Source organism: Salvelinus fontinalis, chromosome 21, assembly GCF_029448725.1.
Source record: "Salvelinus fontinalis isolate EN_2023a chromosome 21, ASM2944872v1, whole genome shotgun sequence".
In the NCBI taxonomy this organism is placed as follows: Eukaryota; Metazoa; Chordata; class Actinopteri; order Salmoniformes; family Salmonidae; genus Salvelinus; species Salvelinus fontinalis.
Genome location: NC_074685.1, coordinates 22490197 through 22503116, shown reverse-complemented (window position 1 = coordinate 22503116; position 12920 = coordinate 22490197). Strand labels below are relative to the sequence as shown.

The 12920-nt window shown below is 43.1% G+C and overlaps 1 pseudogene; it reads left to right on the top strand.

The window, feature by feature from the left end:
- Positions 1–12210, top strand: LOC129818455 (uncharacterized; annotated as a pseudogene).
- The last annotated feature ends 710 nt before the right edge of the window (positions 12211–12920 follow it).

The following is a 12920-nucleotide window of genomic DNA, read 5'->3' as shown; positions in this document are numbered from 1 at the left end:
GCACAGTGTATGACGTAGTAGCAATTGAGGAGGCATCCCTCCACATGTCGTGTGTATCTTTGCAGATCATAATTTCGAGTAAACAACCCTTAACAGATTCGATCGAGGTACGTGTGCATTTATTTGTGTAGTATATGGTTTCAAATATTCATAGCTACGTTTTCAATGCATGCTTGTTTACCTTCTAGCTAGCTTGGCTGGCCAACGTCAACAAACAACTAGGAGAGGGACCACACAAAGAAGATAGTTTAGTGCCAATTGTATTCGCATACTGCCTAGTCTAAGTGATATATTTAACGTTTTGAAATATTAATACATTTGATAAAATGTTCGTGCTTTTGCTTCGCGATGGATTCGCCTCATAGCCAGCCGTAGCTTCATGTCAGCTAACTATATGTAAAAAAAGATATGCGTGCAATGATGATGACTTATGTTGGTCTCATATGGCTATTTATTCCTTCTTATTACAGGGGAGCCAACATAATCAGCCCCACAAATTATCTCCTAAACTGAGAACATTGACAGGACTCTTCTTTGGGTCCTTGCTCTCCACAACAGCTGTTTGCTATGGCAACTTCATCCCCAAGGTTCACGTGGTGTGATTGTCGCAAACACAAGATTCCTGTCAAAGACACCCATGAGCTGTGCCTGCACTGTCTGGGCATCCAGCATGCCAAGGAGGCTGTGCTGGAGTATGGCAAATGCCCGCACTGTGCCAAGATGGACTGGAGCACCTGCATCAACCGCCTCACTAAAGTTCAGGAGATAATGCACCGCGAGAGCCAGCAGAGGAAGCACGAGGCAGCACAGTCTGGAGTTCAGCCCAAGCCTGAGACCACTTCAGCTCCCATCAAGGAACCAAAACCGGAAGAAAATACAGTCCCCACCCTGCCCCCACATCGACTCTCTGCTTCCACACCAGCTCATTCCTCCACCATGCCAGTGTTGTTCACCATCCTCTCCCCACCCCCAGCGCAGGCAGGGGACAATTTGAGCATCCCAAAAGGCACTTTCCTCTCACAACTTGCTATTCAGCAGTCAGCTGACTCCACACCATCCTTGAGCCAATCAGGTTCCAACATGCTGACCTCCAGCTCCTGTAAACGACACGGTTTCTCATCGTGCTGCTCCAAACGCTCCAAACGAAGCCGCGGTAGCCACAGGCGGAGACGCTCTCCCTCCTCCTCCTCTTTCTCTTCAGACTGGACCTCTGATGAAGATGATTCCTGCCCCTCTGGAAAGGGAAGGAGGTCTCAGAGGGAGTCGCGGCAAGCTGTCCGGTCAGAGAGGAGGCACGGGGAGCTGGTGGAGGTTGTTCAACAGGCCGTCCAGCTACAGTGGGCTGTTCTGGAGAAGCGCATTGAGGCTCTGGAGAGGAGAGGTGCTGAGGCTGTTGTGTCGTTCCCCACTCCAGCCCAAACTATACATCTTCACGCCTCCATCCCTCTGGCATCCACCTCATCTCAGGAGCGCAACCAGAGAGATTTATCCTGCCCTGTCAGCGAGCAGCTGGTGACGGAATCTATGTCCGGCACCATTGTGAAGCAGGAAGAGGAGCCTTCCTCCATTTCGTTTGCCTTGAGACCTCTCAGTGATGGACACCGTGAAGGAGAGGATGCCTCTCAGTCAACTGAGGGTCCTATCTCTAAACAGGACTTACTGGAAGCTATGGAGCTTCAGAGCCTCATAGCACGTGCTGCCAAGTATCTTGGTATAGACTTTCCCAGCACACCAAACAGCCCCAGCCCACCAGACCCCACAATGGTGCCGGAGTTTGAGGACCTGGTCCAGAGCTCTTGGCCAAACCCCGCCAGCTCGAAACCGTACAGGGAGATTTTCTCTAAGATGTACAGGCTTCACGACTGCCAGTCTCCAGCCTATGACCAGATGCCCCAGGTCAACTGCTTCATGTCGGCCATCTTCCAGGCAGTGAAGCCCACAGAGAACAAGGAGGCGCCGGTGCCAGCTGAGCGATGGCGTTTCACTGAGACTCTAGTAGAGAGGATGTACCAGACTGCTGGCATGCTTGCCAAGACGGCCAACTACCTGCGCTACCTATCAGACTACCAGAGGAGGCTTCTGCTGGAGATCACTGAGGATTGTCCAGCCCAACGTTTTATGGCGGCCCTTAACGAGCTGAAGCTCATTGGCCAGTTCACCCTCCAGCTGTCCTCCCACCAGGCTGAACTGTCTGGAAGGGTCATGGCTGCTTCTGTAGCCATCCGAAGACAGGTCTGGATGGCTAAGACCAACTACACAGACTCTCTGAAAGCCACTGTGGCTGACCTTCCATTTGTGGTCAGTCACACCTTTGGGGTTAGCTCAGCCTCAGGCCCTAGCTCAACTGGAATGGTATGCAAACAGGAACCGTTGTAAAGGCTGCATTTGTTACATGTACAAAAAGTGTGAGAAGTATGAACTTTTACCTGTGCTGAATTGGGTTGAGACCACTAAATGGTTCACTTGTAGACATGTAAATAGCGAAATATTCTTTATAGTCTTATTGCACTCCAGTTCAATATACCTTTTGATAGAATGTTTTTTTTTTTTTATCTAGGAATTTTGCAACTGTTTTTGAACAAAGATAGCATAGTATCTGTGTCTTGACTGCATTACAGTACTTTTGACTGCGTGTTTGGTAAACTTCTTCAGAGGTTATGTTGAAAGTAAGTTTCTTGTTCATTATGAGACTTATAGTACCTTCAGAAAGTATTCACACCGCTTGACTTTTTCCACATTTTGTTTTACAGCCTGAATTTTAAAATAGTTCACTTTGACATTTTGTTTCACTGGCCTACACACAATATCCCATAATGTGAAAGTGGATGTAATTATTATTTGTATTTTTTTTTACAAATTCATATAAAATGAAAGCTGAAATGTCTTGAGTCAATAAGTACTCAACCCCTTAGTTATAGCAACCCTAAAAAAAGTTCAGGACTAATACGTTGCATGGATTCACTCTGTGTGCAATAAGTGTTTTAACATTAGTTTTGAATGACTACCACATCTCTGTACCTCACACATACAATTATCTGTAAGGTCCCTTAGTCGAGCAGTACATTTCAAACACATATTCAACCACGAAGACCAGCAAGGTTTTTCAATGTCTCGCAAATAAGAGCACATATTGGTAGATGGGTAAACATAACTACATGTAAATATTTTCTGAAGGCACTGTATGATAGATATCATCCATTATTGTTCTGTCCACTACCTCACTCTTCTGCAGAAGTTCTGTGATTGCATAAAAAGTATAATAAAAGTGCACAAATATTCTCCTCTAATTTTGTATTTATTGTGAAAATAGTCAATATTTTGTTAATATTGAAAAGGAAAATGTCACCTCATCTTCCGCATAGAGATTATTTGTTATCAAATAAATGTACGTCTGTAGCATGGCAGTAGTCAAATCCAATTGAATTAATCACATACACGTGTTTAGCAGACGTTTTTGCGGGTGTAGCGAAATGCTTGTGTTTCTCAATATCGAGTCACATTGAAGATTGTTTACATGTTGGTGTTTTTTGTCGTGCTGCATGTAAATTAGGAATGTTCTCATCTATAATTGTTTACATGAGCAAACCAGTAAACATGGCAAAATGACGAACCCCCTGGATAAGTATACGTGGCATACAGCGCTCCGTAGACCAATGCTGCGTTCGGGTGCTAGTCTGAACTAGGAAATGTAGACATTTTCGACTTGCTAACTAGTTGAACGCGGCACTTGTACAGCTACAACCACGCAGTAATTCTGACATTTCAGAGTTTCCTAGTTCCGACTAGTACATGAACGCTGCCAAACGAGGGGCTATCGTTGCAACGCGAAGCATTGTGGGGCAGAGGCGCATTTGTGACAGCGAAGAATTGCTCAAGTGAATATCGGAGGCAGAGGAGTTCTACATTAGCTAATATTACCTTCACGTTGATAACGTATAGCACTAAGCCTCAGTATCTACCGTTAGACATGGGGCAGGAGGAGCTCATGAGTCAAGCTGAAGACGTGGCGGACCAGGTAACTTCCTTGTTTCACAGCTAATTAGTTGTTAGCTAGCGGTACCTTACAGTCAGATTCAAAAGAAATCTGGGTTAAATTACAGTACCTAGCTAGCTAGCCACAGCTGCTTGAGTGAGTGACTCGTTATAGTTTGATGGCTAATATTACTTACACAACTAGCTAGCTACACGCATTATTTGCTGTAAGTTACTTAGCTACATGGTTTGCCAACTACGTTAACGTTATCACACGTTAGTTATCATCATGTAGCTAATAGCCAATGACTGCAGCAGAACAAAAGTGCACAAATGATTGTCTTGTGTTATTCCTGCTTTTTGTAGCCAGATCCATACATGCATGGTTCTGGTTGTCGGGTTAGCTATCTAACGTTAGTTGCCTGCCAGCAAATATTCAAATTCATAATGTCTGGTTAGCTAATAGAACTCTGGACACATAGTAACAAACGATAGTTGACGTTAGCTTGTTAAATTAACTAACGCTAGTTGACTGTACCTAGTTGATACATTTTGTATTGCTTGTTCTGGTGGCCTTCAAACTAATTGGTAAATCAGTGGCACTATCTCATTAATGAATCCCTCACTGCAAAATGTGTGTTTGTAAACCTCGACGCCATAGGTTTAATGGCAAGTTATTTTCTGAAAGTTCCTATTTAGTTTGAATCACAATTCCTATTTATTATTAATCACATTACCATTGTGAAATGGTACTGTGGTTGCTCAATCGTGTGTTGGGCTTACATTGCCAACAACATGGAGGGCTTTGCAGCTTACCTCTTGTAGCCAGGGCCTATTACATGTGGTTGGTTCTATTGAATTGTTCCTTCTCTTTTAGCTGAAATGCAAAGAACTATGCACATTGACTGCCCCACAGCCATGCCCCCACACTCAGTTCTTACAATGTTGTGTAATGTATAAGAAAGAACGTATTATGGTCTTGTATGCCCCTACAGTAGGTCTAGCTTGTTGTCCTGTGGATGAAATTGCAATCCCCTTGAAATGCTCTGGTCTATAAGGGGACAGTGTCAAGAACCCCATAGTTCAGGTTACATGTATGTGTTACCCAGTATGAAGATTACATAGAAAGTCATATAATGCAAGCCTATCATGCTGTATTTCCTTCGATAGGAAGTTACAATATTTCAAGACCTATGCTATTTCAAAACGCTCTAGCCTACAGCCTAGCTCTAACCATGTGAGCTTTTTCTGTTTACTAGGACTGTTTGTTTTTCTTTACACAGTTGACATACTACACAGTTGACATACCCTAAGGATATACATTCAGTGAGCATGTAACCATAGATTAGAATACAATAGGATCTCTGTGGGTGTAACCTAGTCTTGCTACTTTTGTGAACTTTTTGAATTAGCACCAGCTAATACCAAATATTTGGTTTACCACCAGGTATATGACATGCCCAAGTCCACTGTCCACCCCTTAGGTTATTTTACAGCAATGCTTAAAATGTCAAAGTCTGGAAATGTACACTTCAAATTGCTGTGCCATGAAATGTGGCTTAAGGTAGGCCTGCCCTACACTTTCAAAGGCACATTCTTCACTAATATGCTCTAAGAAAAACAGTTCTAGTCTAATGTAGGCTACCCCACTATGCTCCATATCTAGGCTGTCACAACACCTTCTACATCCTCTGATGTGCCGCTATGAATGGTCAAGTTTGTTCTTCATGGCTCGGTGTTCCGGGTGGGCAGATTCTGTACATTTTAGACCATTCCATTGGTCCTTAAGTGAAATCTCCACCCACCCGGGGCACCGGGCCACGCAAAACGAACTCGCCCACTGACGTGGGAGTTGTTGAACTGTGATAGGCCGCCAAGACCAGGCAGTGCTGATGTGGACTGTATGGTGGGAGGGGTTGTGGGATGATTAATGTTCTTCTGCTGTACTTACTTTAGTGGGTGGAAGATGATCAGTTTCAATGTATGGAGGGAAGCCAACATAATGGAGCTTCAGTAAATGTAGTGCAGTTTTTTGTTGTGATCTAAGTGAGCATGGGTTTATTTCACACAGTGGTTGCAAGGGTCAATAACCTGACACAGGATATTTGGATTTGCAGAATTGAAAAGTTTGTAACGTAGTACTTTACTACATTGAGACTGACACAAATCAGTGTGCTTTTTTTCTATGAGAGCCTGTTTTAGTCCATCTTCCTAATAAATATCCCCTCTTCTTACCCCACCTCAGTCCCTGCTGAAATGCAACCAGCTGTCCTATGCTCTGTCTATTGTCCCATATTGCTTTTGGAATGCCCTTGCATGTTATCTCATATGGTTTTCAGTATTTATTTCCTTTTCCCCATTCCGGTAAAGCCAGTAGGAGGATTTGCACTCAGGCTAGAATTAATGGTGGCTGGTGCGTAGAAAACATTTCTATAGAGTTCAAAAAGGTCCTCACTCCAACCATGAAAAGGAATAACCCAATAACCCAATCAAGTCGAGACAAAATAATATACTTAATTTAATCCATGCTCAAGGAGTTGCTAGGGCGCGATGATCCAAGTAAAGTGCCCCCCAGGCAAAACCTTCCCTAACCTGGATGACGCTGGGCCAATTGTGTGCACTCCTATGGGACAACCGGCCACAGACGATTGTGGGACAGCCCGGGAATGAACCCGGCTCTGTAGTAACGCCTCTAGCACTGTAATGCAGTGCCTTTGACCGCTGCACCACTCGGGAGGCAATTTACATACTGTTTTACCACTCCATATGTGTATACTGTATTCTAATCAAGGTTCATCCTGTATAACTACTGCAGTGTACACCTTTTCTATTCATATACTGTCTATACACACCATTATATATTCTGTACTCTGACATTGTTCGTTCTGATATTTCTTTTTATGTTTTGGATTTGTGCTAGGAACATAATTATTTCGCTGCACCAGTGATAACATCTGCAAAGTATGTGTACGCGATAATACCATTTTATTTGAGTTTTCACTGAACAAAAATATAAACGCAGCATGTAAAGTGTTGGTTTCATGAGCTGAAATAAAAGATCCCTGAATCTTTCCATATGCACAAAAAGCTTATTTCTCAAAAAAAATTCACATTTATTTACATCCCTGTTAGTGAGCATTTCTCCTTTGCCAAGAAGCTGATTTAAACGTCATTACACAATTTGGCAATTTGAATGAAAAAGGAAACCGCACACTGCTCTTGATAGTATCACTGATCTTTGTTTTTTATTAAAAAACATATTTTTTTTTATCACTGATCTTTAATAAGTTTACGTATCGGCCTCACGGCCTTCGTCAGAGCTTTTGTGATTTTTTTTTTTTTTTTAGCACCCTTATGCAGACCTAGCCCCACCCACATCCATTCCACTCATGGAAAAGAGGTTGGAGGCGAAAGAAAAACATAAGTGCTACCAAATATAACAATATGCATTTCATAAATGTTCGAATAAAGCGTGTAAATAAGACGTATTAAACACGTCTGTAAAACCACAATGCAAGTTTTCATTAATCATTGGGTACATCGTACGAAAAACAGAGTAATCTTAAATAGGGACATAATTCATGTTCAACTTCATAACATTACATAGGAATTTCATCATTAAGTCCTTTAGGAAATAATGTCTGGAGGGTGAAAATCCCAAAACATTTACTTTTACTCATAGTATTATTAATATCACCTCCCCTGTCTGATCTTAACTTTCTCTATGCCACAAAATCTAAAGGTAGAAATGTCATGCTTTAAGTCATTAAAATGTACTGCGACTGGATAATCCCTGTCGTTTCTCCTGATTGAACTTATGTACACTAATTCTCTGTTTGAGAGAACGAGAGGTTTTTACCGACATAGCAGAGCCCACATGGACATTTAATAATGTAAATAACATGGGTGGTGGAACACGTAATAATTGAATAACATGGATTTCTAAATTTATTTTGCGACCCACGCGACGTGTCTGGTCTAGAAACCTAGTGAGCATCTCCGCTGCCTTTTCTAGATAATCCTCTGTGGCGTGTCTGAAACTGGCTTCTAGGAGGTCCTCTTTAATGGCTCAGGATGTTTCTTTTCTATACAGGGTTCCATTTGATTTCTCAATCCACATATCGAGGTAATGAACAGTTGAGTGTCACATTCAATAGTTAATTTGAGATTGGGGTCAATGTCATTGAATAGTGCCATCAAAATCTGACAGCTCGATGGCAATTTGAATGCACAGAAATACCGTGACACAATTCTGAGGCCCATTGTGAGGCTTACTGTGTCCAACAGATACATATCTGTATTCCCAGTCATGTGAAATTCATAGATTAGGGCCTAATGAATTTATTTCAATTGACTGATTTCCTTATTTAACTCAGTAAAATCTTTGAAATTATTACATATTGCGTTTTTATATTTTTGGTCAGTATAGATGGATACAATACTTAGTACAAATCTGAGAGGGCGGGGCAGGGGCACTGCTGGTGCGTCTACACAACATTACAAAAAATACACAAGGTCCAATTCCTAATTTAGACCTTGGGGGTGTAGCGTTTTTAAAAGGAAGATCCATGCCTTCATTCACCCTATTTTACTGTCAATGCTAGTGCCTGCTGAAATGTCCTTGTAGTCTATCCCAAATGTAGGGTTAAATGTCCCTTTCTCTCTCTCGCAGTTCTTGCGAGTGACTAAGCAGTACCTGCCTCACCTGGCTCGGCTGTGTCTAATCAGCACCTTTCTGGAGGACGGCATACGCATGTGGTTCCAGTGGAATGAGCAGAAGGACTACATTGAGGCCACGTGGGGCTGCGGCTACTTCCTGGCCACCTGCTTCGTACTGCTCAACCTCACCGGACAGCTTGGTGAGCAAGGCTGGGATCATCAGCTTGTTTGTCATCAATGTTTTTATCTTTACAATCTGCATGGGTCCAGATAGGATCCCTCCATGCATGGATTGAAAAAGCTTGCTCAGTAAGTCTCTCAAGTGCCTTTTAGCCCAGGAGTAAGGTTAATCTGGGTTCGTGCCAAAACCCCACGATCATTCATTTACTATTGACTAATTTGAGTCAGTGTGGTGTGGTCCGTGAATGATGACCCATACTGTCTTTGAAGGCTGGGGAAAGATGTGGGGGTTGAAATAAGTGTGAATGCCACCCTTTTTGGGGAAGATGGGGAACAGACTGTTGTGCCGGTTCGATCCTAACTGTCCATCATTCGTTTTCTCTCCAACAGGTGGCTGTGTTCTTATCCTCAGTAGACATTTTGTACAGTATGCCTGCTTTGGATTATTTGGAATCATAGCTTTACAGGTGAGGAAATATCTAATATATTTGTATTGCAATGCACCCCTGTGATTTTGGGCTGACAGAACTCAAATGGTTGACAGCCTGACACTGGCTATGTTCATGAATTTCTGGATGTGTAATATTTCATGCTGAATTTATTTTTATTTTCTCTAGACGGTTGCATACAGTATTTTATGGGATATAAAATTTCTGATGAGGTAGGTCTCCCATTAAGTTTATGAATAAGATGTTTACATATTAAATTGAAAACATACATTTGACAAGTTTCTTTTCCATTACTTTACCAATTACACTCACCGGCCAGTTTTATTAGGTACAGGGTTAGGGTTTAGTACTGGGTCAGACCCACATTTGCCTCCAGAACAGCCAGAATTGTTCAAGGGCATGGATTATACAAGTCGGAAACATTCCACATGGATGTTGGTCCATGCTGAAGCGATGGCATCACGCAGTTGCTGCAGATTGGATGGTGGTATGCCACCGCCACCAACCTGTACCTTTGAAACTAGGCAAGACGGGTCCATTGACTTTTGTGCTGCTTCTGCCAACTCCTGACTGCCATCCGCGTGATGCAACAGGAACCCGGATTCGTCTGACAACGCAATGTTTTCCACTCCTCAATTCTCCAGTGTTGGCGATCACGTGCCCACTAGAACCACTTGGGGTTTTTTAGCTGATAGGAGTGGAACCCGGTGTGGTCATCTGCTGCAATAGCCCAGCCGTGACAAGGATCGACGAGTTGTGCTTTCCGAGATGTACACCACTGTTGTACTGAGCCGTTAATAGCCTGTTTATGGCCCGCCTGTTAGCTTGCACGATTCTTACAATTCTCCTTCAATCTCTCTCATCAACAAGCTGTTTTCGCCCACAGGATTGCTGTTGACTGGATGTTTTTGGTGTGACGCACCATTCTCGGGAAACCCTAGACACTGTCATGTGTGAAAAGCCCAGGAGGGGGGTCCGTTTCTGAGATACTGGATCTGGCGTGCCTGGCACCGCCAATCATACCATGCTCAGTCGCTTAGGTCACTTGTTTTGCTCATTCTAACGTTCCATCTAACAGTAACTGGATGCCTGTCTGCATTATATAGCAAGCCATGGTCACGCGACTCACTGTAGGAGCGATGCATTTTCATGAACAGGTTGATGTACCTAATAAACTGGCCATTGAGTGTTTAAGTGTCTTAACCTTGGGTACATTTTCCTGTCTGTCCCACTAATTCTATAATCCTTTATGTTGAACTATGGATCCTCTTACACCCTGTCCCTTCCTTCACTCTCCTCTCTCAGGAACCTTGCCCTGGGCGGTGGACTCCTGCTGTTACTAGCGGAGTCACGTTCAGAAGGGAAGAGCATGTTCGCTGGTGTACCCTCCATGGGAGAGAGCTCGCCAAAGCAGTACATGCAGCTGGGAGGAAGAGTCCTGCTGGTGCTCATGTTCATGACCCTGCTGCACTTTGACCCCAGCTTCTTCTCGGTGAGTAGACCACACCACCTTGCATCTATGGTGCCACTCAGGAGGGACTATAGGTAGAGGGGGAAGAAGCAGTATTATGCATTTTCTCATAAGTATGCAGAGATCAAACTGAGTTTGCATTTGGGGTGTTTCTTTGAAGATTATGCACAGTTATCTTAGGCTGTCACATATCTAAAAACCATACTAAGTGCTGCATTCATTTAGGTAGGTTCTGGTGTACAGTAGCATTGGTGGTTCAGACTTCTAACCCATGTGTCCCTCCACTCACCCAGATCCTCCAGAACATGGTGGGCACGGCCCTCATCATCCTGGTAGCCATCGGCTTCAAGACCAAGCTGGCAGCCCTGACCCTGGTAATATGGCTGCTGGCCATCAACATCTACTTCAACGCCTTCTGGGCGGTGCCCGCCTACAAGCCCATGCACGACTTCCTCAAGTACGACTTCTTCCAGACCACGTCTGTCATCGGAGGGCTGCTGTTGGTCGTAGCACTGGGGCCCGGCGGGGTGTCCATGGATGAGAAGAAGAAGGAGTGGTAGGGAGAGGGGATACACATTTTTCTGGCCAACCACATCCACAGCAACCTCCCCCCTCCGCCACTCTCTCGTCCTTTCTTTTCTTTTTTCACATTTTGTTTTCCAGCTGCTGTTTTGAGTTCAATATGGTTGATACTGGATTTTTTTATACACCTATTTATGTTGGCTTTATTTTGTGGCAAGAAAAAAACCCAGCTGATTATGAATAAGTTGTCGAAGTGTAATGTAACTAATGAGTTACAGGTGGAGTTTAAAAAAAGTTGTTGCAGAAGGTATGAATATCCCAATGTATTTATGGATGTTACCATAACCTTTCAGAAATAACCTGTTTTTTGGGAAGCCAAAAACAGGCGAAGTGGTAAAGGTGTATCATCAGTTTGATTGCCAATGAAAACACCTATCTTTTCCTGCTTGGATGTTGGACTATCTATGACTTGCTCATCATATCAATCCTGAGACCGCAGGCACTGAATACGATACAATTCTCCCTCACTCTAGGTTGCCATCTTCCCCTCGGGATGAATTGCGGGGGGGGGGGGGCATTGTATACTACTATTCAAAATGGTGGATTGGAGTGTGCTTGGTTTAATATTGAAACACAATTGCTAGCACCTGAAATCTTTTTGGGCACTTTGTACTGTATGTCTTGCGCAAAGGCCTAGTAAAAACTAGTAACTGTATTTTAACAGGGCAATAGGGGGAGCTCAACATTTTGTAAAACACCATATTCTACAATCTAGAGAAGCAAGTAGAACTGGACAGTCCGTGATCACCCGACATTGTATTTGCTCATGTTTATGTTCTGTACTGTTTAAGAAAAGAGAACTATTAAGTATTGATTTTCAGAAGTTTATATTGTATTTTTGAGTATTTGTTTTTACGAGATCATGGCGACGAAATAAAAATATGTTTGCGCTCAAAATTGGTCTGTTTATAATTTAGATGGATTTAGTTTAAAAACCCTGGACTAATTAATTTAAACTATGGTTTGGGACCCTAAGTGGTGGGTCGCGAGTTGAGTAAACATTTATAATCACACTCCTTAATTTGGGTCGTTCGAGGACAGTACATTTCTCATTTGCGTCTCTAGTTGAAAAAGCTTAGAACCTCCTGAATTAGTCTAATCTCTGGCTAAACTCACAACTAGTGTGGGACTTCTTCCCTTTCTGCTGCTCCCATTCGTTGACACTCCAAAGGCAAAGTCACGTTTTCATTGGCTGTTGGGGCACACGAATTTTGACAAATCAAGTGCCAAATACATTTGCATACGCGTTCGGTTCAACGTAGTTGAGAAAGGATTTGAGAGATAGACCTCGTCATTTTCCTAGTCAAGATTTTAGAACGGTAAATAAACTAAAATGTCACTATTTTACATTATGTATTGGTCATGCAAAATTTAACGTTACATTGGGTCGCTGTCAAACATCGAAGAGATAGCTAAGGATCACATCGTGACTGCTGCAGATTGAGAAATCCATGGCATCTAGCTAAATTACGTGCTACTGAAGGCAAGTACCCCTGACTGCAGTGTGCAGTTCGGGGCGGGGCTCAATGTGGGCAGTCAAACGTTTGACTCCGCCCACCGTTTTTTTTTTTGTCCATCTGAGGTTTGACAGTCACATGCTTAATAAA